The sequence below is a fragment of the Salmo salar genome, chromosome ssa25 (genome assembly GCF_905237065.1).
Source record: "Salmo salar chromosome ssa25, Ssal_v3.1, whole genome shotgun sequence".
In the NCBI taxonomy this organism is placed as follows: Eukaryota; Metazoa; Chordata; class Actinopteri; order Salmoniformes; family Salmonidae; genus Salmo; species Salmo salar.
In genome coordinates this window covers 18,395,192-18,420,074 of record NC_059466.1, presented here as the reverse complement: position 1 = coordinate 18,420,074, position 24,883 = coordinate 18,395,192, and positions in this window count along the sequence as shown.

Genomic DNA, 24,883 nt, shown 5'->3' with positions numbered 1-24,883 from the left:
CTGTCATTGTAAATAAGAATTTGTTCTTAACTGACTTGCCTAGTTAAACAAAGGTTAAAAAAAAGCAGACGTCAAATGGAAAGACATGTAGTTATGTTACAGTAACTAATCATGTAAGGATGGGAAAGCACTGCAGTCATTTTTGCACGTACAAAGAAAGTAAAAACGGTCTGAGCAGGGACAGTGGAGTTAGTCACAGGACTGGAGACAGAGGAGTTGTGATCCTGATCCTGACATTTGGAGAGGATTCCCCTCCAGCAGGCTTTTGTTTCGAGGTTCCTGTAATTCACCAAGACGATTAGTGGAGGAAGAGAGGCTTGAGTGGCGGTAGAGAAGAGGAGGAATCGCCAGTCCACTGAGAGAGAACTCTGTTCTGAGGTTCTGTTGAAAGAAGCTATAAGCTTTAATGCCTCCTTAGCCTTCGTAAAAGGAGAGTTGTAATTTGTCTCGGAACCCACCACAGTTGATCCAATCCTCCTTTAACAAACCTCAACGAGGAGGACTTAGTGAAATGTCAAACGCCATGTTGGCTAATATTGTTGGGTACTTTGTTGGACTGTTGGTCATCGGCAAGGGAGACAACAACCAGTCTTTTGTAGTGTGATAATTCTAAACAGCAATTCTCTTGGACATTCAAACTCTGACAGTTTTTTTCTATATTTAATGCTTTACTATTCCATTTAAATGTATCTACATCTAGTTGTCACAGGGCCTAGAACCAGGGTCAGTAGCATACAGTAGGAAGGATGGGATTTCAAATCAGGGTGAATTAACCGGAAACTCACTTTTTTTTGTTGAAACCAATAAATAGAACACTGTAGTCTATATAAATCCCTCTGAATATCCCACCAGTACAGCATGACCTCACTTTCAGATAAAACATGAGGTAGGAATGAGGTTTACAGGGAACAATGCATTGTTATTGCTAAGGCTAAACAGTAGTCCAATCCCGTAGAAATATAGGGTCATTGCCAAGAAAAACGAATGTGAGTTTCTCTGCCGGTACAATGCAATCGTTCCCAAACACAAGGATGCAAGAGTCCTTTCGGAATAAACAGTGGCCAGACATCCAGGCATCTGTTACCGTTAATTTGCTCACTTCTCACTATACAGTTGAACTTTGAACTTTAAACAGTACTCCTTGACCTCCCTTTGTTCAAATGCCCTCTTCTCACGATACCTGCAACAAATATACATTTACTGTTTACAGTACGTATATTAAAACTACATCAAATTCTTTACATGCTGAAAGCCTACTTTAGCAGCTATTTGTAGCCAAACGCTAATGGACCTGTGAATACCTTCATGTGGACAGGAGTCACAGGATGTGGTCCTGGTTGGTTGGTCGCTGATTCCCTCTGTATCAGATAAATAGCAGGTGTGTCTTGTAATTTTGTAATGTGTTTAGTCTACGTCTAACCCAAACATTTGTGTATCGACCTCAAGCACAATGAAACAGGAAAAGAATCACCATATCTGGACCCATCAAAACAGCCCAACCGACCCCTCCCTCTGCCTCGGTATTCCGTTGTGTAAGCAATGACACCCACCTTAGAACAGAAGGAAGTCAGATTCCAGGGGCACTGAACATCTGTTCACATAGCAGTGAGAAGTAGACTCAGTCCATTACGTCAGAGATATTAAATGGTCTACCTTCAGGTGGCACAGACAGAAGGTGTAAGCACTCTATTGATAAGTAATTATTCAGAATGTAATCTGATACTCATCTACTAAACCCTGTAGATCAGTCAAGTGTGCACAGAGTATGGACCAGGTCTATGGCAGCAGGCACTGTGACCTATGATATAGTCACAATATTTGCCATAATGTCATTCTGTAGTAGTGTCTTATGGGAATGCTGGTGAAGGCCCTAAAGGGTGTTTCATATGACCTCAGCTTTCTGAAGTTGCATGATGTCATGTACTGTAATTAGGTTGGGATAGAACAGTTCTGTTTTGCCTTGGGTTTTCCCACATTTAGCCTCACTACTCAGTGGTAATGGAGTAATAAGGAGAGTGATGCAGGAACCTATTGAGATGGACCAGATCTGATTTGTCTCAGATAGAGATCAGTGTGTTTCTAAGCCTGTCTAGTGACTCATGTTCTTATCGCTCGATTTGCTCATAATCCATATTTTCTGAGGTAAAAGGCCAATATTCCAACCCGAAGATAAAATAAACATTGTTAATTTATTAATTACAGTTGAACATCAATAGAAGCTTCCATCCTTTACAATAGCCAGATGTCTCAGAAAGCTTCCTGAAGACCAAAAGACCTCGGCAGAGAGGAAGAAACTCTGAAACTACATAAAACGGCTCCTCCGTTTCAGGCCAATGTCATCTCATCGATCTGCTAAATCAAGTCTGAGTAATTGGGAAGCCATTAAAAACAGTGAGAGAGGAAGTTAGGAGGGAAGAGATGCTGCTGATAAAGGTTTCGTCATCTGAACATTCAACTTTCTCTCTGTCTCTCTGTCTCTCTCTCTGTCTCTGTGTCTATCCCCCCTAATAAGAAAACTATTCTGTTGAATTTCTGTCGCTTTATTTTTAGCCTGCTCCCCACATAGACCCTTTTAAACATATCACAGCTCGCCTCACTCCACAAGGAGCTGCTCTCCAATATTTGTCTACCCCCCAGCAGGAAGAAAAACCTTAACATCCTTTGCAAGAAATGCGCCCCCTCAACTCTAAGATTCCCAGTAGTCAGTCATAAGTGGGGGTCAGGCCAAGAGCAGCTGGGTAGGGTATGGGAGAAAAGCATTTAGTGCTGCACCAATTATATCATTTCCTGTTCTGTTTCCTGTCAACCAAAAAAAATGACCAGAAATCCAGGAGAGACTAAAGTATTCTATTCCCTTCAATAGAATGAATAGAATAGTACCTCATCATTGGGTTCTGGTACAAATGCATTACATAAAGTTTTCGTCCGAGAACCAGCATGGCTTGAGAGCAGCTACTGCATAGATTCCATTTAGTTTATCTAACCTGACAAAGTTCTGAAAAGTGAATGGTCAAAATGAATCGGAACAATTCTCTAAATATAGCTAGATAATATGACTATTTTGCTGTTAATTAACGACCGCAAAATATATCAGTGTCTTCAGAGGCAAAACCTGTTGTTTTTTAGAGTGAATAAATAATTGTTAACACTAACCTAATTTATAGTATTTGTGTCAAAATATAAATCTGATTGAGCTGGAAAATGATATTTTCTGAACCAACAACAATATCAGCTCAATGGAACTTTCTCGGTGTCGCTTTCAGATAAGTACATTTCATGGATTTCGTGTAATTTCGGGTTAAGGAGTCAGCCTTTCTTATTAAAACAGATATCATTTCATTAAAACATTTAATTTCCGCTCTGAAAATACTAACATTTAATGAATTATTGGGGCTCATGGTTCTAATTGATTACATATGTAAAGAATCAGCACTTTGACATGTTGTGTCAACGATAGCCTTTTCTATTACACACTCATACATTAACTTTCATAGATAACAACAAATGCAACTCAGAAGTGGAAGAACTTGGGAAGAAAAAAACCCATCAAAGAATTCAAGAAATTGAAATAATAAATGGCAGGCTAATCTTAATGAGGTAAATGCACTATTCATACACTTCAATGTCTATATTTACATACAGTGTAGGAATGAATGCCCAAGTGTGTATATCTGAATAAATATTTCATCAAAGCCATAGTCTCCCTTGACGATTGCAGGTTAGTAACTCTGTCTAGCACGCCTCACTTCAAAATGAACCCAGAGCCAACCATTCCTCGAGCCATTTTACATAGTTGTTTGTCAAATCCATAATTATCAAGAGTTTTTCGACAGAGAGATCCTACTACACCAATGAGGGTCCATGGAGCCTCCATTGGATAACCTGATGAGAAAGTTGAGCATGACTTGAGTTATCTTTGTCCACAACCTGGCTAATTATCCCAGTGGTGGTCCTTAACCTCTGGTTCCTCGTTCCGTTCCATAATCTGGATGGAAGCTCCAATACGAAGTCCAAGGCAACCCCCCCCCCTTTCATTCCTTCACATACCCAAACTCTTTCAGAAAACCTTGAAAACTAATTTCAGAATAATTTGTGCTAATTCTAAACATGTGTACACCTTAGAAATGTCTACCTTACAGCAAAAATGAACAATGATTTAACATAGCCATGAAAACACTTTGACACTGTTTATTTAGGTAACATCATCGTCCACAATATCAAATAATTTGCTTGATTACTTTTTGGCTTGACGATATAGACCCTTTTCCTTTAATCAAACGTGGAATGACATGTTCGCTTTGATTTTCTGCTCAAGTCAAGGTTTCATTCGTTACTCTTTCGACATCTGAGGTGTTTCCTTTGTCCCTTCATGTTTCAACCACATCAGAGAGAAAAAAGTGAAGTCATCTGGCCATGATTTCGATTTTCACCACCCAGATATGGGAGCTTTAAAATAAACAGAGTGCAAATCAAGCTTGGCTCATCACAGGATTAATAATACGAAACACCTTCAACACAATGATCACACATTTGTGTTGGTTGGTTCCACGCCATACTAACGTGTACGGATCTTTCGTCTCAAAGTTCTCAGAATATAGCTATTGAATAAACATTTCGTGCTGGCGGTTCAAGCATCCAGGTATACGGCAGACACAATGTGAGGCCATTGGCTTGTAACTAAGATACCTTTTTTGTAAATTCAATAGTAAATTATTAGCCAGAACTCATATTGAAAGACATTTCCCTCTATACTTGTTAGTTTCCTGTGCTCCTTATCCTACAGGGAATGTAACATTTTATTGGAGAAAATGCAAGATTCAGTTTCTCTGCCTCTAATCATGGAGGACCTAAGAGTGTTCCATAAGGAGATTCCAAGAATTCCTGTAACATCTTTGCCAGCGAGCGTTCCTCTTTAATTTTACTCACCAGCATCTCTTATTTTAGCAGGCCTACAGTGATTTTCCATTAATGTGTCATTTCTTAAGATTAAGAAACTTGATAACTTCAAGATATAGTCTCAAGGAGTTGATTTAAGTGTGTACCCTAACCGGAGAAATGCAGTGCCTTCGGAAAGTATTCAGACCTCTTCCCTTTTTCCACATTTTGTTATCTAACAGCCTTACTCTAAAATGTAATGAAACATTTTTAAAAAGTCATCAATGTACACACAATAGCCCATAACGACAAAGTGAAAACAGGTTTATAGAAATTTGAGTGTGAATTTATACATTTTTATAAAAAAACTAAAACAGAAATACCTTATTTACATAATTATTCAGACCCTTTGCTATGAGACTCGAAATTGAGCTCAGGTGCATCCTGTTTCCATTGATCATCCTTGAGATGTTTCAACAACTTGATTGGAGTCCATTTGTGGTAAATTCAATTGATTGGTCCGAATTTGGAAAGGCACACACCTCTCTATATAAGGTCTCACAGTTGACAGTGCATGTCAGCGCAAAAACCAAGCCATGAAGTCGAAGGAATTGTCCGTAAAGCTCCGAGACAGGATTATGTCGAGGCACAGATCTGGGGAAGGGTACCAAAAAATGTCTGCATCATCTAAGGTTCCCAAGAACACAGTGGCCTCCATAATTCTTAAATGGACGAAGTATGAAACCACCAAGACTCTTCCTAGAGCAGGCCGCCCGGCTAAACTGAGCAATCGGGGGAGAAAGGTCTTGGTCAGGGAGGTGACCAAGAACCCGATGGTCACTCTGACAGAGCTCCAGAATTCCTCTGTGGAGATGGGAGAACCTTCCAGAAGGACAACCATCTATGCAGCACTCCACCAATCAGGCCTTTATGGTAGAGTGGCCAGACGGAAGCCACTCCTCAGGAAAAGGCACATGACAGCCGATTTGGAGTTTGCCAAAAGGCACCTAAAGGACTCTCAGACAATGAGAAATAAGATTCTCTGGTCTGATGAAACCAAGACTGAAATATTTTGCCTGAATGACAAGCTACACATCTGGAGGAAACGTGGCACCATCCCTACGGTGAAGCATAGTGGTGGCAGCATCATGCTGTGAGGATGTTTTTCACCGGCAGGGACTGGGAGACTAGTCAGGATCAAGGCAAAGATGAACGGAACAAAGTACAGAGAGATCCTTGATGAAGTCCTGAGTGCTCTGGAGCAGGTTTTCAGACTGGGGTGAAGGTTCACCTTCCAACAGAACATCGACTCTAAGTATCCAGCCAAGACAACGCAGGAGTGGCTTCGGGACAAGTCTCTGAATGTCTTTGAGTGGCCCGGCCAGAGCCTGGACTTGAACCCGATCGAACATCGCTGGAGGGACCTGGAAATAGCTGTGCAGCAACGCTCCCCATTCAACCTGACAGAGTTTGAGAGGATCTGCAGAGAAGAATGGGAGAAACTCCCCAAATAGAGGTGTGCCAAGCTTGTAGCATCATACCCAAGAAGACTTGATGCTCTGATTGCTGCCAAATGTGCTTCAACAAATTACTGAGTAAAGGGTCTGAATACTTATGTAAATTTGATTTATGTTTTTCATTTTTAATACATTTGCAAAATAAATCTAAAAACCTGTTTTTGCTTTGTCATTATGGGGTATTGTGTGTAGATTGATGAGGGGAAAAACAATTTAATCCATTTTAGAATGAGACTGTAACGTAACAAAATGTGGAAAAAGTGAAGGGGTCTGAATACTTTCCAAATGCACCGTATACCAGGACAACAAATCAGAGATATGATAGCAAATCAATGAGCACATCTTGAAGAAATGTGATTTGACCCGGACAGTTCTAGATTACATGACTTCAACTCTAACACAAAGAGACGTTTTAGAGTTGGGCCTAACTAATCCACACCACACCTAGCTCACCCAAGCCTTACTCACTGAGCTGTTCCATCCAAAGCCCCACCTAGCTAATTCTCTTCTGACCATTCTCATCCTTTCCACACGTCACACCAAACCCACTGGGATGTTCCACCTAAACCACACCAGAGTGACCTGTCTGGGAGCTATATTGTACAGTACATTAACTTGATAGGATAAAGCTATGAAAATGTATCTTAAAAGTAGTTATAAACAGGCCAAATTGGCTGCTACAGTGAGGATTGGCCTGACAATAGGTAATAGATAGTAGACATGTGGTGGGTGACATCACAAGCAGCATACAGCATGGTGAACATTCCAATGATCCTCCATCTCCCAGTCAGTCAGGGCATCTGCCTCCCAACGATCCGAGACGGACGGGGAACAACCATTCGCTCATCTCCCCATGGGGCGGATTGAGCATGCTCATACTGGGGTTGCGTCCCAAATGACAGCCTATTCACTACATACTTTACTATATACTTTACTTTTGACCAGGGCTCATAGGTAATAGGGTGCCATTTGGGACGCAGACTGGGAGAAGGCAAAGCACCCGAATGGGTGAGGTGTTACGAGATACTTCCCACGATGTCTTCATGACAACATTGTTAAACTTTTCCTGAACCTGCCCTCTGGACTAACTACATATGGTCATCATCTGTTTATCAGGGTTAAGAGGATAACACAACAGGAATTGCTTGACTTGCTTCACTTTATTGCATCCACCCAGTGCAGGATCAAGAAACAGGGATTCAGCTTGCATGTTCCATGTCTATCTCAGCAAGACCAGACTAAAATGACGTATTATAGCATTATAGAAATCAGGAAAACACAATTGTCATTGATCAATGTTATATTAACACCAGATACTGCATACACTGAGTGTACAAAATATTAGGAACACCTTCCTAATATTGAGTTGCACCCCCTTTTGCCCTCAGAACAGCCTCAATTCGTCAGAGCATGGACTCAAGGTGTCGAAAGCATTCCACAGGGATGCTGGCCCTTGTTGACTCCAATTCTTCCCACTGTTGTGTCAAGTTGGCTGGATGTCCTTTTGGTGATGCCCACAGGAAACTGCTGAGTGTGAAAAACCCTGCAGCGTTGCAGTTCTTGACAAACTCACCTACTACCATACCCCGTTCAAAGGCACTTACATTTTTAAGTCTTGCCCTACCACCCTTTGAATGGCACACATACACAATCCATGTCTCAATTGTCTCAAAATCCTTTAACCTGTTTCCTCGCCTTCATGTACACTGATTTAAGTGGATTTAACTAGTGACATCAATAAGGGATCATAGCTTTCACCTGGATTCACCTGGTCAGTCTATGTCATGGAAAGAGCAGATGTTTCTAATGTTTTGTACACTCAGTGTAAACCAATCGTTTGGCAGACAGGTGTATCACCTCGCCTAATATACCGTGAGGAAAATAACACGTACTGTAGTTAAACATCTGGGACCATGATGCAGGTTCTGTTATGTAGCAGCACGGTTTAGGAGTGCCAGCCAGTTCTACGTGCATCTGCTGGGAACTCATAGAATCTATTTAATCTGGCATGGAAATATCTGGAATAACTGGTTTTACTGTGAGCTCATCTGGCTTTAGTGGTCATGACAGGACTTCCAGGCTGGTTCCACACTGCATTCTCACACACACACACACACACACACACACACACACACACACACACACACACACACTTGGGCGTAAGCATGCATGGACACACACACCCTCAACCATTCACTGTCCTTTACAGTAGAAAAAGAAGTAGAAGATTCAAAATCAATGTGAGGAGCACACTTCATTTACACAGGCTTCTCAATAATAAAATGCAGTGAATATAATGTTGTCTATATATCTTTTAGTTATTCACTGTCCAAGCTCAGAGTAAATATTTATTGCAGCAGTTAGTTAGCCAAAAGCTTTCCTAGACATTTCAGGCAATATGGAATGCTTTACAGCTGTTACAGACTCTTGTGAGAAGTGCTTGGTGATTAAACAAGCCCCTGACCCAGAAATGATACCGCTCGTTCCGCAGAGACACACACACACACACACACACACACACACACACACACACACACACACACACACACACACACACAGATACCAAAGACAATCTGTTCTTTAAACATCAGGAAGATGAGACACAGCTCTGGGTTTTCACCCTCTCCTCTGGAGCAACTTGAGTCTTCATTATAGACTAGAAAGCCTCTCTTTTCACCTCTTTTGTTCTGTGTAGAAGTGAGGGATCTTATAGGCTTGTGAACATATTGACAGAGAGAGGAGAGAGGGTTGTACTTCCATAATCCTGGGTGGGAAAGGGACTAGATATAATAAGCTTGGACTCTTTTTCTGTTTAGATATTTCTCTCTGTCATGGCTCCAACAGACTAGCCCTCTGATGTTAGCGTGGTGGTCACAAATAATGGTGCATCATGGGACTGTTATCAACTCTGCCAATGAGATGGCTACAGGGAGTTTGTGGAAAAGCGCCTTTGTAGCCTCTCTTCTTTTACCCTCTTCATGTTAGAGCTATTGGTGAATCTGGTGTCCACTGGGTCGGTCTATAACAGTCTGAAGTCCTCTGGAACTGGCATTGTATTAGACCCAATGACATGTCATCCTCAAACAGATCTTGTTTTTAGTTTGAGTGTTAGGACTGCAGAGTGGGCTCACTTTAGCCATTCATGTATTTTCAATGTCAAACAAAAGATCCCTTTTTCTTCAGTGCTAGGGGGTTTGGATTGGAGTTAATATGATTCCAGCCCCGTCTCTTTGATGTAATTGAACCCTACAGGGAGTACATTTTTTCTCTCACTGCGGTCTTCTCTATTAGAGAGCTTCAGATGTCAGACGCCTATTTGAGCTTCATTGCGGGGCTCTCATAGAGAACAAATTGATATGATGGACCTTCTGGTTTTATCATGACCCCTTTCCACCTGCAAAGCTTGGATGGCTTTCATTGAGAAGATAAATGGGAAGACAATGCATGACTTTTATTGAGAAAATAAACGGGCTGGTAGTGGGCTCAAATACCAGGCATGACACTGCCATGGCACTTTGAAAATTGAAGTCGATATACACATTATTTTGCTAAGGCAATAGAGTGTAAGCAAAATGTGCAGTCTGTCATAAATATTCAGATAGTGTTACACATTGTTCTGGCACATGCGCTTACATGTTTGTTTACCTGGCTTGTAAATGGAATGGAACAACACTCTCTTGAAGATATAAACAAACAAAATTAAAGACTGCCCTGTGGAAAAGAATGAGGTGGATGAACCAAAACCATCTGTTTACTTTCTGCTTCACAGCCTATTATTCTGCCATTGTACCATATTTTTACATAATGGTTAATGTCAGACCACAGTGCATAATATTGAATATCATTTTATATTAAAAGGTAGCATGTTTGTCAGAACATTACAGTACATGTATAGACAAAAACATACAAATAATCAAAGAAGATGTTTTACTGTTGAGGCAATTCATGATCAAGTTTTAGTCAGAAAGTACTGTAGTCCTTATAGCCTCTTCTTAGACCCAAATACTTTGTGATAATGAGTTCACAAGTATATCTAGACAAATGGTGATTGTTTAGTGGCAGGTTATGAGCCAATTCTCTCTCATAGTTGGCTGAGAGGGCTGCTCTGCGCTCAACAAATGTACTTACTGGATAATCAGTGTGTGTGTGGGGGGGGCTAAATGCAAGCCGTCAATCTGATTGTTTAGTAATGTGACAAAAATAATGTATGGGAACAAAATATTTCTCCCTCATTTTCTTCAAAACCTGTTTGAAATTCTACAATTGGACAAAATGTATGAATTTCATATGAATTAAACGTTTAGGGTGTAGTCACTTTGCTGATCCTATTGCTCACACCTCTTTAGTGGATTTATTAAAGGGACATTTCACTGCTGCTCTTTCACTGTATATGTCCATTAATATGTAATTAATATTTATATAACGGGTGGGTCTAGTCTAGTTAAAACCACATTCCAGCCGGTGTCTATTCCACAAGTTATCACCGGCTAAATCTATGACGTTAAAATGCCTATTTACTCTGTTCCATCTCACTGCGCAATTCACTGTCTCATCAGCCAGCCAGACAATTTATAAACTTGATCTCCACTGTAAAAAGCATCTAGACATTATCTCCCATTTCTATTAGACTTGCAATTGGTTTTCAATAGCGGAGATTTGTATAAATCTTGCTGTCTGTCTCTCTGACATTGTTTCAATATTGCAATTGTCCTACAGCTGTCCTATAGTAATGAACCTGTGGGGTTGGGATGAGAAAGACAGGCAGTCGAAATCATGAATCAGCATCCTTTTTATGGATACATACAATGAAATGTCAATAGAAAACAGGTAAAACAAAATGAAATGCTGCTAGTCTGCAGTCTTTCCAGCTTCAGTTTGAAGTGATTGTGAACAACAGTGTCCTGACGAGAGACCACATTTTCTATGCCAGGTGAAATTGCGCATCATTAGCTCATTGTTATGGATGTGTTCAAATAAACGTCACTATGAAACAGCTTAAACAAATGCAAATGCAGCTACTTCGTGTTTTTTCTGTCTGCACTGTTTGACGTGACTGTGCTAGCCATAGTTGGCTAGCTAGCAAGCAAGGGATAACAACGTTGCCAGCCATCATGACAACGGAACATTTCGAACGACTGGGTTGCCGTCCATCGATTTAGAACAAAAAGACGTAACTGGGTCGCGTCTCTGGCAACCTAACCGATAGAACGAATAACCAGCAGGCTTGGGTAGCAACCCTAGATTTGTGTCGGGACTATATCTCGTGGAAGGATGAAATAGAATGAATAAATTCATCAAAATCAAATTTCTGAAAATATGTCAATCATTATTTGAATATGTTGGTAACCTGTTGTAAAAAAAAGTGAAAATGCCCTCGAAGCCAGTGTTTGGAGGATATATTGGCACGGTTTGCCAGCCCTCGACAAACAACACCCGTGCCAATATATCCTCCAAACTCCAGATTCGAGGGCATTATCGCTTAAAGAATGTGTCATAAAAATCAAGAATTTCTACACGCAAATAGAAGTGTTTCTGCATCTCACCGGTAGAAACAGTCGATATGCATTTCCTGGTTGTAAGCAAACCAAGGATAGTGTAACGATGTGCGCTGAGAGTCGGGAAGGAAGTTCAGGGAGTGAGTGTTAAAACCCTTTCATGCGTGAGTTCCAAATATCTCTAACGGTCGGCCCAGCGTGAGTTTTTTTATGCACGTGATGTTAGAACGTTCTCTCCATTCCAGAATGTGATTGTTACGCAACAGTACATTTAATCCGCGCTGCCCTCAAACCAAGGCACGCAGCATGTTTTTATTTATAGGGTGTTTTCAACTTGTCAAACAAGTTTTTTATTTTCTAATAACAGTTTGAATTGAGGTGTGTTCCGCCTCATTCATTCACGTAAAAGTAGTCATTTTTACTTTTGCGGACCAATTCATGTTTTGGGACATTTCTGACCCGGACAAAATACCCCAAGCACTTCCCAATTGTTTGTGCAGTTCAAGTCTGCAGACATTTGCTCATCTCCTGGTCCTGCACACACGTTTTCGCATGTTTCATCTGTTGTCTGCATCGCAGTCATAGTTGTTTTTGTTACCAATGATAACTTTGGAAATGTGTGCGTTTCTATCAAAGTAAGTGCCTTATTATGTTATAGTAGTTAATGCATGTCGTGTTATGTCGTTTCTACTGTAGCATATTTTTGTGTATATTCCTTATAACCGGGGACAAGCGAGGTAACGTTACTTATTTCATAACCTTTATGGTGTTATACTCAATGCTTAAGTAGCTAGCTACATACTTCTATTAGCTCTGGAAAGCAACGCTAATTGCATCAGAGATGTATTAGCATGTGTTGTATTTTGAAGCTGCCCTGGCCTTATGACTCCCAAGTGGCGCAGTATAATAGAACTCATATGGCAGGCCAAAACCTGAGAAGATTCCATACAGGAAGTGCCCTCTCTGACCATTTCTTGTGCTTCTGTGGCATCTCTGTCGAAAATACAGGATCTCTGCTGTAACGTGACAATTTCTAAGGCTCCCATAGGCTCTCTGAAGGCGCCAGAAAGTGGAATGAGATCTCTGCTGTCTCTGGGCTAGGTACAGAAGCGCTGTTTGTGAGTAGTCAGGCTGGTGGCTCAGAGACAGGAGATGCGCGGCCCCGAGAAGTGGCCATGTTTTTCTTTAAGCCTTTGAACGAAAACAACGTCGCCCGGTTGGAATATTATCGCTATTTTACGAGAAAAATAGCATAAAAATTTATTTTAAGCAGCGTTTGACATGCTTCGAAGTACGGTAATGGAATATTTAGAATTTTTTTGTCACGACATGCGTCCGCGCGTCACCGTTCGGATAGGGACCTGAACGCACGAACAAATACGGAGGATATTTGAACATAACTATGGATTATTTTTAACCAAAACAACATTTGTGGTTGAAGTAGAAGTCCTGGGAGTGCATTCTGACGAAGAACAGCAAAGGTAATCCAATTTTTCTACTAGTAATTCTGAGTTTAGTGAACGCCAAACTTGGTGGGTGTCAAATTAGCTAGCCCGTGATGGCGAGCTATCTACTCAGAATATTGCAAAATGTGCTTTTGCCGAAAAGCTATTTTAAAATCTGACACCGCGATTGCATAAAGGAGTTCATTTAGCTGTGTTTTGGTTTTTGTGACATATATTTTAGCTTGAAAAATGGCTGTGTGATTATTTCTGGCTGGGTACTCTCCTAACATAATCTAATGTTCTACTTTCGCTGTAAAGCCTTTTTGAAATCAGACAATGTGGTTAGATTAACGAGAGTCTTGTCTTTAAAATGGTGTAAAATAGTCATATGTTTGAGAAATTGAAGTTATAGCAGTTTTAAGGTTTTTGTATTTCGCGCCACTCGATTCCACTGGCTGTTGACTAGGTGGGACGATTTCGTCCCACATACCCGAGAGAGGCTAAGGCACAGCATCTCAGTGCTAGAAGGGTCACTACAGACACCCTGGTTCAAATCCAGACTGCATTTCTATCAAAGTAAGTGCCTTATTACGTTATAATAGTTTCTGTATGTTGTGTCATACTGTTTCTACTGCAGCTCACTGTATGTATGGAGCATAATATATTTGTGTACATTTCTTATAACTGTTGACACGCAAGGTAACGTTACTCATTTCATAACCTTTATGGTGTTATATTCAATCGTGCTTATGTAGCTTGTTACATTATCCTATTAGCTCTGTAAAACAATGCTAATTGCGTCAGAGAAATATTGGCTTGTTGTATTTTGAAGCTACCCTGGCCTTACGACTCCCAAGTGGTGCAGCGGTCTAAGGCACAGTGTCTCAGTGCTAGAGGCATCAGTACAGACACCCTGGTTCAAATCCAGGCTGCGTGTCTATCAAAGTTAGTACCTTATTATGTTAATAGTTTTTGTATGTGATTTGCATGTGAACTGTACATCCAATTACAAAAAAATCCATTGTTCAGTAATCATCTCACCTCTTAGTTGGTGGTGAACTATGTGGCCATTGAGGGCTGCGTCGATCAGATGGAAAAATATCTTCTTATACCACTTGGTCATTTTCTGAGTCCATTCCACAAAGCTTTTTATTATGTCCGCTTTATCCACTGTCTCCATTTTGAGGTTATAGTCAAGCACGCAGTCAGGTTTGATTTTTTTCTCTCTCCTGTCAGGTGGTCCACCTTCCCTGTGGCCGACATGGTTGCTGTATGGACAGTAGAGAGGACATGGATGTCTCGATTGTCATGCCACTTGACAGTTCTGCTTGAACTCCGCCTCCCCTCTCTGCATCTTCCTGCATCCGAATGCTGGCATCCCCTTCCTGTTTGACCTGACTATGCCACAGGCCCCTGTGCTGTTGGAGAGCAGATGCTGGTAGAGTGTGGGACTGCTGTACCAATTGTCCACATACAAAGTGTGTCCCTTGCTGAGATGAGGAGCCAGCATGGTCATCACCACGGACCCCAAAACCCCAAGCCCCTCATACTCATCAATGCATAGGTCTTTGTATGGCACAAACACTCAACTTTTTTTCATTCATCGTTTTCACCCCGGACATTTTATCTGGACATGGTTCGTCAGGACTTCCAACATTAACATGATGCCTTCTAATTGCAGTCGTTGTACTCATAATATACAGGAGAACGATTGCCTTACGGCGAGGATAGCTGTGCTGCAAGCCCAGCTTCAGACGCAATCGTTAGGCAAGGGTCATTTCAGTGTAGAAAAGGATTGTCATGACTGTCCTGATCAGGTCAGGTTACAGGAGACCACAAACCTACAGATTATCTCTCAACCCCCAACAGAGGAGGAGAGATCTAGGGGTATGAGGATGTGGGGGTTTTATGACCCCTCACACCCATGATAAATCTTAGGACACAGAGAAATTCCTTTGTCCTCACTATGGAGAACTGGCCTCAGAACATTAAACATGCAATAAAGAGACTTTGGAACAATGGTTTCCGTCAGCCACAATGGTGGTCATGACGAGAGATGGAATATGAAAATGTATGTCATTTTTGTTTTATTATTAAAGGTTAACAGATGACGTTATTATGAAAACATTGTACCTTTAAGAGTTTTCCCAGTATATGCCTGATGTTTATACATTGTACGTTGTGTGGAAAATATCCAAATCAAAGAGAATGTTTTGGTAAAGATGAGAGGTGAAGTTAGTGTCTAAAATTGGATTTGAGTAAAATCTAGGCCTTGCTCTTAACTTGGTACGCCCAGAGAATTGCCCTAAAGGCGGTTACGCCCACTTCTGACCAGAAGGTATAAGACATGGGACTGAAGAATTAACATATTAGACTAAAGTGACCCTAGGCTGCAGCCAAGGTCTGAATGGTCTACGAACCCCAAAACGCAACACAAAGTTTGAAGACAAAGAAATCTTTTTCTACCCAAGCTACGGATGAGTAGCTGGATCTACGCGGGTGAATTCAAGCCGAACCACCTAGCCTCCACTCTTCATCGAATCGTGGTATCTACGCTATTTCATTCCTACGCTGTGAGCTCTGAGCTACAGAGCTGTATGTCCTCAGACGACACCACAGAGAAAAGGGAAGAAATCAGACCACCAAGCCAAGGACACTGACATCGTGAGGACAAGCAGAGAGTTGCGTCGGAGCAGTGCGTCCTTGAGAAGCCTAAACGAGCCACGCGGGACGCCCCTCTGAGATCTCCAACACGTAATTACATCATTATATTCTGACCCATAAGAGCGGCAGTTCGGGGCAAGGCTAGGTTTAAATAAGCATAGCTGACAAATGAACCCAAATGTATATTTCTCTCGTGTACTTTCTTTGTTTCTCTCTCTTTTAAATCCCCATTTTGGGTAACACGCGCCATATGTTGACCCGTTATATAAGTCCTAATCAATAGCCTAGACTGTGTTTTGTGTATGTGTATTATTTTATCATCATTTTAGCTTGCTAGTAAATAAATAATCAACTAAGATTGGTGTGGTAAACTCATTGGTGTAGCCCGGGTTTGTGCAGATTCCCGGATTATGCGACGTTCAGAAATGAGACAAGAGGAGATTGATTAATTTAGCGACTGTTGTAAAATCGATATTCTGATATTCTTTGAGTTAATTTGGGAAATAGAAACTCAATAAAACAAATTTTCCCATGGTGCCCCAGGTTAATGAGTTAATAATTGCTTGATTCATTGCTTGATTCATTTAACCTGTTAGGGCTAGGGGGCAGTATTGACACGGCTGGATAAAAAACGTACCCGATTTAATCTGGTTACTACTCCTGCCCAGTAACTAGAATATGCATATAATTATTGGCTTTGGATAGAAAACACCCTAACGTTTCTAAAACTGTTTGAATGGTGTCTGTGAGTATAACAGAACTCCTATGGCAGGCCAAAACCTGAGAAGATTTCAAGCAGGAAGTGGCCTGTCTGAGAAGTAGTGTTTCATCTTGGCTCTTTTTATTGAAGACTCAGGATCTGTGCAATAACGTGACACTTCCTACGTCTTCCATAGGGTCTCAGAGCCCGGGAAAACGTTGAACGATATCGAGGCAGGCTCTGGCTGAAACACTTTATTGCTTTTGGCAAGTGGCCACTCAGAGTACTATGGGCTAGGCGCGTGCCCGCTTCGACCGAATGGTTTCTTTTCCTTTGTCTGTTTATCTAAACGCAGATTCCCGGTCGGAATATTATCGCTTTTTTTATGAGAAAAATGGCATAAAAATGTATTTTAAACAGCGGTTGACATGCTTCGAGGTGCGGTAATGGAATATTTAGAATTCTTTTGTCACGAATTGCGCCATGCTCGTCACCCTTATTTAGCCTTTAGGATAGTGTCTAGAACGCACGAACAAAACGCCGCTGTTTGGATATAACTATGGATTATTTTGAACCAAACCAACATTTTGTTATTGAAGTAGAAGTCCTGGGAGTGCATTCTGACGAAGACAATAAAGGTAATAACATTTTTCTTATAGTAAATCTGACTTTGATGAGTGCTAAACCTGCTGGGTGTCTAAATAGCTAGCCCTGTGATGCCGGGCTATCTACTGAGAATATTGCAAAATGTGCTTTCACCGAAAAGCTATTTTAAAATCGGACATATCGAGTGCATAGAGGAGTTCTGTATCTATAATTCTTAAAATAATTGTTATGCTTTTTGTGAACGTTTATCGTGAGTAATTTAGTAAATTCACCGGCAGTGTTCGGTGGGAATGCTAGTCACATGCTAGTCACATGCTAATGTAAAAAGCTGGTTTTTGATATAAATATGAACTTGATTGAACAAAACATGCATGTATTGTATAACATAATGTCCTAGGGTTGTCATCTGATGAAGATCATCAAAGGTTAGTGCTACATTTAGCTGTGGTTTGGGTTTATGTGACATTATATGCTAGCTTGAAAAATGGGTGTCTGATTATTTCTGGCTGGGTACTCTGCTGACATAATCTAATGTTTTGCTTTCGTTGTAAAGCCTTTTTGAAATCGGACAGTGTGGTTAGATTAACGAGAGTCTTGTCTTTAAAATGGTGTAAAATAGTCATATGTTTGAAAAATTGAAGTTTTTGCATTTCTGAGGTTTTTGAATAACGCGCCACGGGATTACACTGGCTGTTACGTAGGTGGGACGATTTGGTGCCACCTAGCCCAGAGAGGTTAAGTCTGTGTGTTGTTCATGTTTCTTGTTTTGTTTTAGGTTGCGTTTATTTATTAATCCTTTCACATGTACAATCACATGGGTGTGATCATTCTACAGTTGTCCCTGAAGCATACGATCACACCCATGTGATTCGAATGATGCAACAATCAGCTGGCCACTATTTACACAAACACAGTCCTTACAAAGTGATGTCCAGAATGTGAGCAGTTTATTTTTGGATGCAATGTTCAGATATTCACAGAAGTATCTACAGCATAACACAATCATCCAAACCGGAAAAAATGTAGGCTACATTTGTCCTAGCGCTAACTGAGGAAAGATTGACGCAACACAAGCGGTCATACTTTTATAACTCTCGGCTGACATGAACTACAATATGAATTAGCTAATAGCAATTACTATTTGTAATTAATCACATCATGGGTCAGCACACCATTTATCGAAATAGAGTAAAACACTTTCTAGAAATCGAAAGTAACCCGACTATGATTAGTTTCAGCACGCCGCCATGCTTTTTTTCCTCATAGAAACCAAAGATAATAAGAGAAGACAAGATGAGTTTGGTCTCTTTATAGTATGCATGTTGAAGGGATGTGTCGTCTAACATCGTTCACATCCCACCATTCACTTCCTGAAGTTCTCAAAAACTGATTGAACCCTTACTCACCTCATTTTGTTATAGCATCTTCTGTCCGACAGACGATTATGTGAAACCCAGAATGCATTGTATGTCAACAAACATGGCTCCACACACATAGCTGGAATTAGCTTAGCTCATCATAATCAGTACAACCTTCAAAAAAGTATTTTACACACATATGTGCCCATTACAATCTATGCAAGAATCGGAATACATGATTTATCACCGTTACTTGAAAACATGTGAATAAAACTGTAAATATATAATTCACACACAAAACATTTTCTGGTAGTGATTTGTTGACACAAGTGGTGCATGCCGGCAGTCAATCACGTAACCTCTCACTCCCACTCTGAGCCATTCAGTGTTGTTGTTTATGGATGTAGCTAGTGAGCTAAGCTGTAGCATTAGCAATGTCTTTCAAAAGGAGACAACTCACAAATGCGGAAATTCTGGAAATTCTTTTTAATTCTGACAATGAGTCTGAAATTCAGGAATCAGATTCTGACAGTGACAGTGAGGAGCTGCTCCCCAGCCATTGAGAACCCTGAATCTGAGGACCCCTGGTCCACTGACAAAGTCCCAGTTCCCTTTGAAGATGCTGGTGGTGTTGGAGGAAGACCGACAGTGGATGAAGCACAGGCGTTCTGTGGTAGCTGGAAGTCTGCCAGCCATTTCACCCCTCTTGGCCCTGCTGTTTGCTTTGATGAGTCCCAGTCTGGAGTGCAACAGCCCTTGCCATTTCCATCTGAGGCAGAGCTTCAAGTTATTTCTGACAGAGTAGCTGGTGGGAGACATAGTAGAGACCAATCGCTATGCTTTGGAGCTACAGGAGTAGAGAGAGCCAGGAGTAGGGGGGACAACCACAATTAGTGAAATGTATGCCTTCCTGGTGACAGTCCTTCTTTACTATCCCCATGAGAAGAACTCCCTAAAATAATACTGGAGCACAGATCCTATGTTTGCAACTCCTTTCTTTGCCACCCTCTTTTCCCAAGACCGCTTCCTAGTTCTGCTGTGATGACTGCATTTCGTCAACAATGCTACTGCCATCCTAAATGACCCGTTATACAAAATAAGAAATGTTCTTACCAGCCTGACAATATCAAATCAAATTTATATAGCCCTTCTTACATCAGCTGATATCTCAAAGTGCTGTACAGAAACCCAGCCTAAAACCCCAAACAGCAAGCAATGCAGGTGTAGAAGCACGGTGGCTAGGAAAAACTCCCTAGAAAGGCCAAAACCTAGGAAGAAACCTAGAGAGGAAGCAGGCTATGAGGGGTGGCCAGTCCTATTCTGGCTGTGCTGGGTGGAGATTATAACAGAACATGGCCAAGATGTTCAAGTGTTCATAAATGACCAGCACGGTCAAATAATAATAATCACAGTAGTTGTCGAGGGTGCAACAAGTCAGCACCTCAAGAGTAAATGTCAGTTGGCTTTTCATAGCCGATCATTGAGAGTATCTCTACTGCTCCTGCTGTCTCTAGAGAGTTGAAAACAGCAGGTCTGGGACAGGTAGCACGTCCGGTGAACAGGTCAGGGTTCCATAGCCGCAGGCAGAACTGGAGCAGAAGCACGGCCAGGTGGACAGCAAGGAGTCATCATGCCAGGTAGTCCTGAGGCACGGTCCTAGGGCTCAGGTCCTCAGAGAGAGAGAAAGAAAGAATGAATGAGAGAAAGAGAGAATTAGAGAGAGCATACTTAAATTCACACAGGACACCGGATAAGACAGGAGAAATACTCCAGATATAACAGACTGACCCTAGTCCCCCGACACAAACTACTGCAGCATAAATACTGGAGGCTGAGACAGGAGGGGTCAGGAGACACTGTGGCCCCATCCGATGATACCCCCGGACAGGGCCAAACAGACAGGATAGAACCCCACCCACTTTGCCAAAGCACAGCCCCCACACCACTAGAGGGATATCTTCAACCAACAACTTACCATCCTGAGACAAGGCCGAGTATAGCCCACAAAGATCTCCGCCACGGCACAACCCAAGGAGGGGCACCAACCCAGACAGGAAGACCATGTCAGTGACTCAACCCACTCAAGTTACGCACCCCTCCTAGGGGCGGCATGGAAGAGCACCAGTAAGCCAGTGACTCAGCCCCTGTAATAGGGTTAGAGGCAGAGAATCCCTGTAGAGAGAGGTGAACCGTCCAGGCAGAGACAGCAAGGGCGGTTCGTTGCTCCAGAGCCTTTCCGTTCACCTTCACACTCCTGGGCCAGACTACATTCAATCATATGACCTACTGAAGAGATGAGTCTTCATTAAAGACTTAAAGGTTGAGACCGAGTCTGCGTCTCTCACATGGGTAGGCAGACCATTCCATAAAAATGGAGCTCTATAGGAGAAAGCCCTGCCTCCAGCTGTTTGCTTAGAAATTCTAGGGACAATTAGGAGGCCTGCGTCTTGTGACCGTAGCATACGTGTAGGTATGTACGGCAGGACCAAATCAGAAAGATAGGTAGGAGCAAGCCCATGTAATGCTTTGTAGGTTAGCAGTAAAACCTTGAAATCAGCCCTTGCCTTAACAGGAAGCCAGTGTAGGGAGGCTAGCACTGGAGTAATATGATAAATTTTTTTTGGTTCTAGTCAGGATTATAGCAGCCGTATTTGGCACTAACTGAAGTTTATTTAGTGCTTTATCCAGGTAGCCGGAAAGTAGAGCATTGCAGTAGTCTAACCTAGAAGTAACAAAAGCATGGATTAATTTTTCTGCATAATTTTTGGACAGAAAGTTTCTGATTTTTGCAATATTACGTAGATGGAAAATAAGCTGTCCTTGAAACAGTCTTGATATGTTCGTCAAAAGAGATCAGGGTCCAGAGTAACGCCGAGGTCCTTCACAGTTTTATTTGAGACGACTGTACAACCATCAAGATTAATTGTCAGATTCAACAGAAGATCTCTTTGTTTCTTGGGACCTAGAACAAGCGTCTCTGTTTTGTCCGAGTTTAAAAGTATAAAGTTTGCAGCCATCCACTTCCTTATGTCTGAAACACAGGCTTCTAATGAGGGAAATTTTGGGGCTTCACCATGTTTCATTGAAATGTACAGCTGTGTCATCCGCATAGCAGTGAAAGTTAATATTATGTTTTCGAATGACATCCCCAAGAGGTAAAATATATAGTGAAAACAATAGTGGTCCTAAAACGGAACCTTGAAGAACACCGAAATGTACAGTTGATTTGTCAGAGGACAAACCATTCACAGAGACAAACTGATATCTTTCCGACAGATAAGATCTAAACCAGGCCAGAACATGTCCATGTAGACCAATTTGGGTTTCCAATCTCTCCAAAAGAATGTGGTGATCGATGGTATCAAAAGCAGCACTAAGGTCTAGGAGCACGAGGACAGATGCAGAGCCTCGGTCTGACGCCATTAAACGGTCATTTACCACCTCCACAAGTGCAGTCTCAGTGCTATGATGGGGTCTAAAACCAGACCCCATAACGGGAGGAGTAGAGACCAGAGACCAGAGAAGGCTCGGCCTCTGACTCCGACTCGCTGCTTAATGGGGAGAATCTATAATTCTTTAAATAATTGTTTGATGATCTTCATCAGATGACAACCCTAGGACATTATGTTATACAATACATGCATGTTTTGTTCAATCAAGTTCATATTTATATAAAAAAACAGCTTTTTACATTAGCATGTGACTAGCATGTGACTAGCATTCCCACCGAACACTGCCGGTGAATTTACTAAATTACTCACGATAAACGTTCACAAAAAGCATAACAATTATTTTAAGAATTATAGATACAGAACTCCTCTATGCACTCGATATGTCCGATTTTAAAATAGCTTTTCGGTGAAAGCACATTTTGCAATATTCTCAGTAGATAGCCCGGCATCACAGGGCTAGCTATTTAGACACCCAGCAAGTTTAGCACTCACCAAAGTCAGATTTACTATAAGAAAAATGTTATTACCTTTGCTGTCTTCGTCAGAATGCACTCCCAGGACTTCTACTTCAATAACAAATGTTGGTTTGGTTCAAAATAATCCATAGTTATATCCAAACAGCGGCGTTTTGTTCATGCGTTCAAGACACTATCCGAAAGGGTAAATAAGGGTGACGAGCATGGCGCAATTCGTGACAAAAAATTCTAAATATTCCATTACCGTACTTCGAAGCATGTCAACCGCTGTTTAAAATCAATTTTTATGCCATTTTTCTCATAAAAAAGCGATAATATTCCGACCGGGAATATGCGTTTAGGTAAACAGACGAAAGAAAATAAAGCATTCGGTCGACTCGGGCACGCGCCTAAGCCCATAGTACTCTGATCGGCCACTTGCCAAAAGCGATAATGTGTTTCAGCCAGAGGCTGCCTCGATATCGTTCAGCTTTTTCCCGGGCTCTGAGAGCCTATGGGAGCCGTAGGAAGTGTCACGTTAGAGCAAAGATCCTCAGTCTTTAATAAAAAGAGCCAAGATGAAACACAACTTGTCAGACAGGCCACTTCCTGCATGGAATCTTCTCAGGTTTTGGCCTGCCATTTGAGTTCTGTTATACTCACAGACACCATTCAAACAGTTTTAGAAACTTTAGGGTGTTTTCTATCCAAAGCCAATAATTATATGCATATTCTAGTTACTGGGCAGGAGTAGTAACCAGATTAAATCGGGTACGTTTTTTATACTGTACGGGTACGTGTCAATACTGCCCCCTAGCCCTAACAGGTTAAATTGTGATTTTAATGAGTAGAGCGAATGTTGAGTTTTTTTTCCTGTGTGTTTGAAGCGGTTTATAGTGGAGTGGTTGGAAAAGACGTGGAGTGCCTGAGCTCCGTGAGTGATGAGCAGGATTTCTGACCACTCAACTCCGCTCACATACTCTGGTTGTGGGTGGGTATTGTGTGTGAAGGTTAGTATGCATGCTCTATTGACATGAGGGGGCTGGGTGGCTATAGTACCTTGTTTGAGTGTGTATTGATGTGGACAAATTAGTAAAATGTTGGCTAATCACTGACTAGTGTGTATCCTACAGACTAATCTCGCTGCTGCTGCTGATGACTCGGACACCAGCTTCAGTAGTACAGATCCTGCAGGCCCATTGGATGAATGCTTTCAGCTGGGAACAAGCTCAAGCTCAACATCATCTGACTCGTTAGAGGAAAAGACTGCACGGGGCTGGCAAGAGCCAAAGTGTATAGTCTATGAGTCCAAGGTCATGGCGCTCATGAAGTTCTGCCAGACCAGCTGCCATTGCCCAACACAAGACTAGGTTCACCAGCTGAAGAACATTCAGGACCCTGCCTGCAACATTCAGCCAACACAACATCCATATTCAGTTAGATTAATGTTGTAGTTTAATATAGAATGCCTAGTATGCGCACAACTGCATTATGGTATAGATATTGCTAGATCTTGTACATATGTATATAATGGAGTTTGATAAGATATTTTATCTAATCTTTTTGACGTGTACTGCAAGTGACTAAATGATTCCAGCTGCATCAGAAACCAATAGTGTTGACTTCTGGATCAATTTATTGTGATATTCATGGGATGTATTTAGAAGTAACTAGCTACAATCTTACTGGTAAAACCAAACATTTCAACTTTCATTTTGTTGGCATGTAAACATGTTTTAATTAAATTGTAGATTAGTCTCAATGTAGCAAGTAGACATGGATTGTATTCAAGACAAAGTTTATTTGCTCTCGAGACCGAGGTGAGTTTACACAGTAGTATGCAGGAACAGTTAAGGCAATGCATGACATATATACAGTAGAAGAAAAATATACTACTAACGCCTATAATAAATATGACAGTTCTACAAATTGCATATGGTGCGTCAGGGAGGTGAAGGGAGGTGTTCGAAGTCACTTTGATACAAGGGAAGATTGTTGTTATGGACCTTTCACATCTCCTTTTGAGTCATCAGCTTATTTGTATCCAACATACTGTCCTGTAATTTTGCAGTATAACTGCAGTTCAACTGCAGTACACAGCAGTTATTCTGCATTTACTGCGTCCAAAATACCACTGACGACGGCAGTTACTGCACTTTTACTGCAGTGTCAAAACTGCAGTCTCTTTTTGTAAGGGGCAGGCAAGGGGATTCGGTGTCTTGTGCCTAGCTTTTCCCACATAGAACAAACTCCAAAAAGAATCTGCAGGCCACCGAGATGTATTGTCTGTAAGAGAATGACAAAAACGCTATTAGA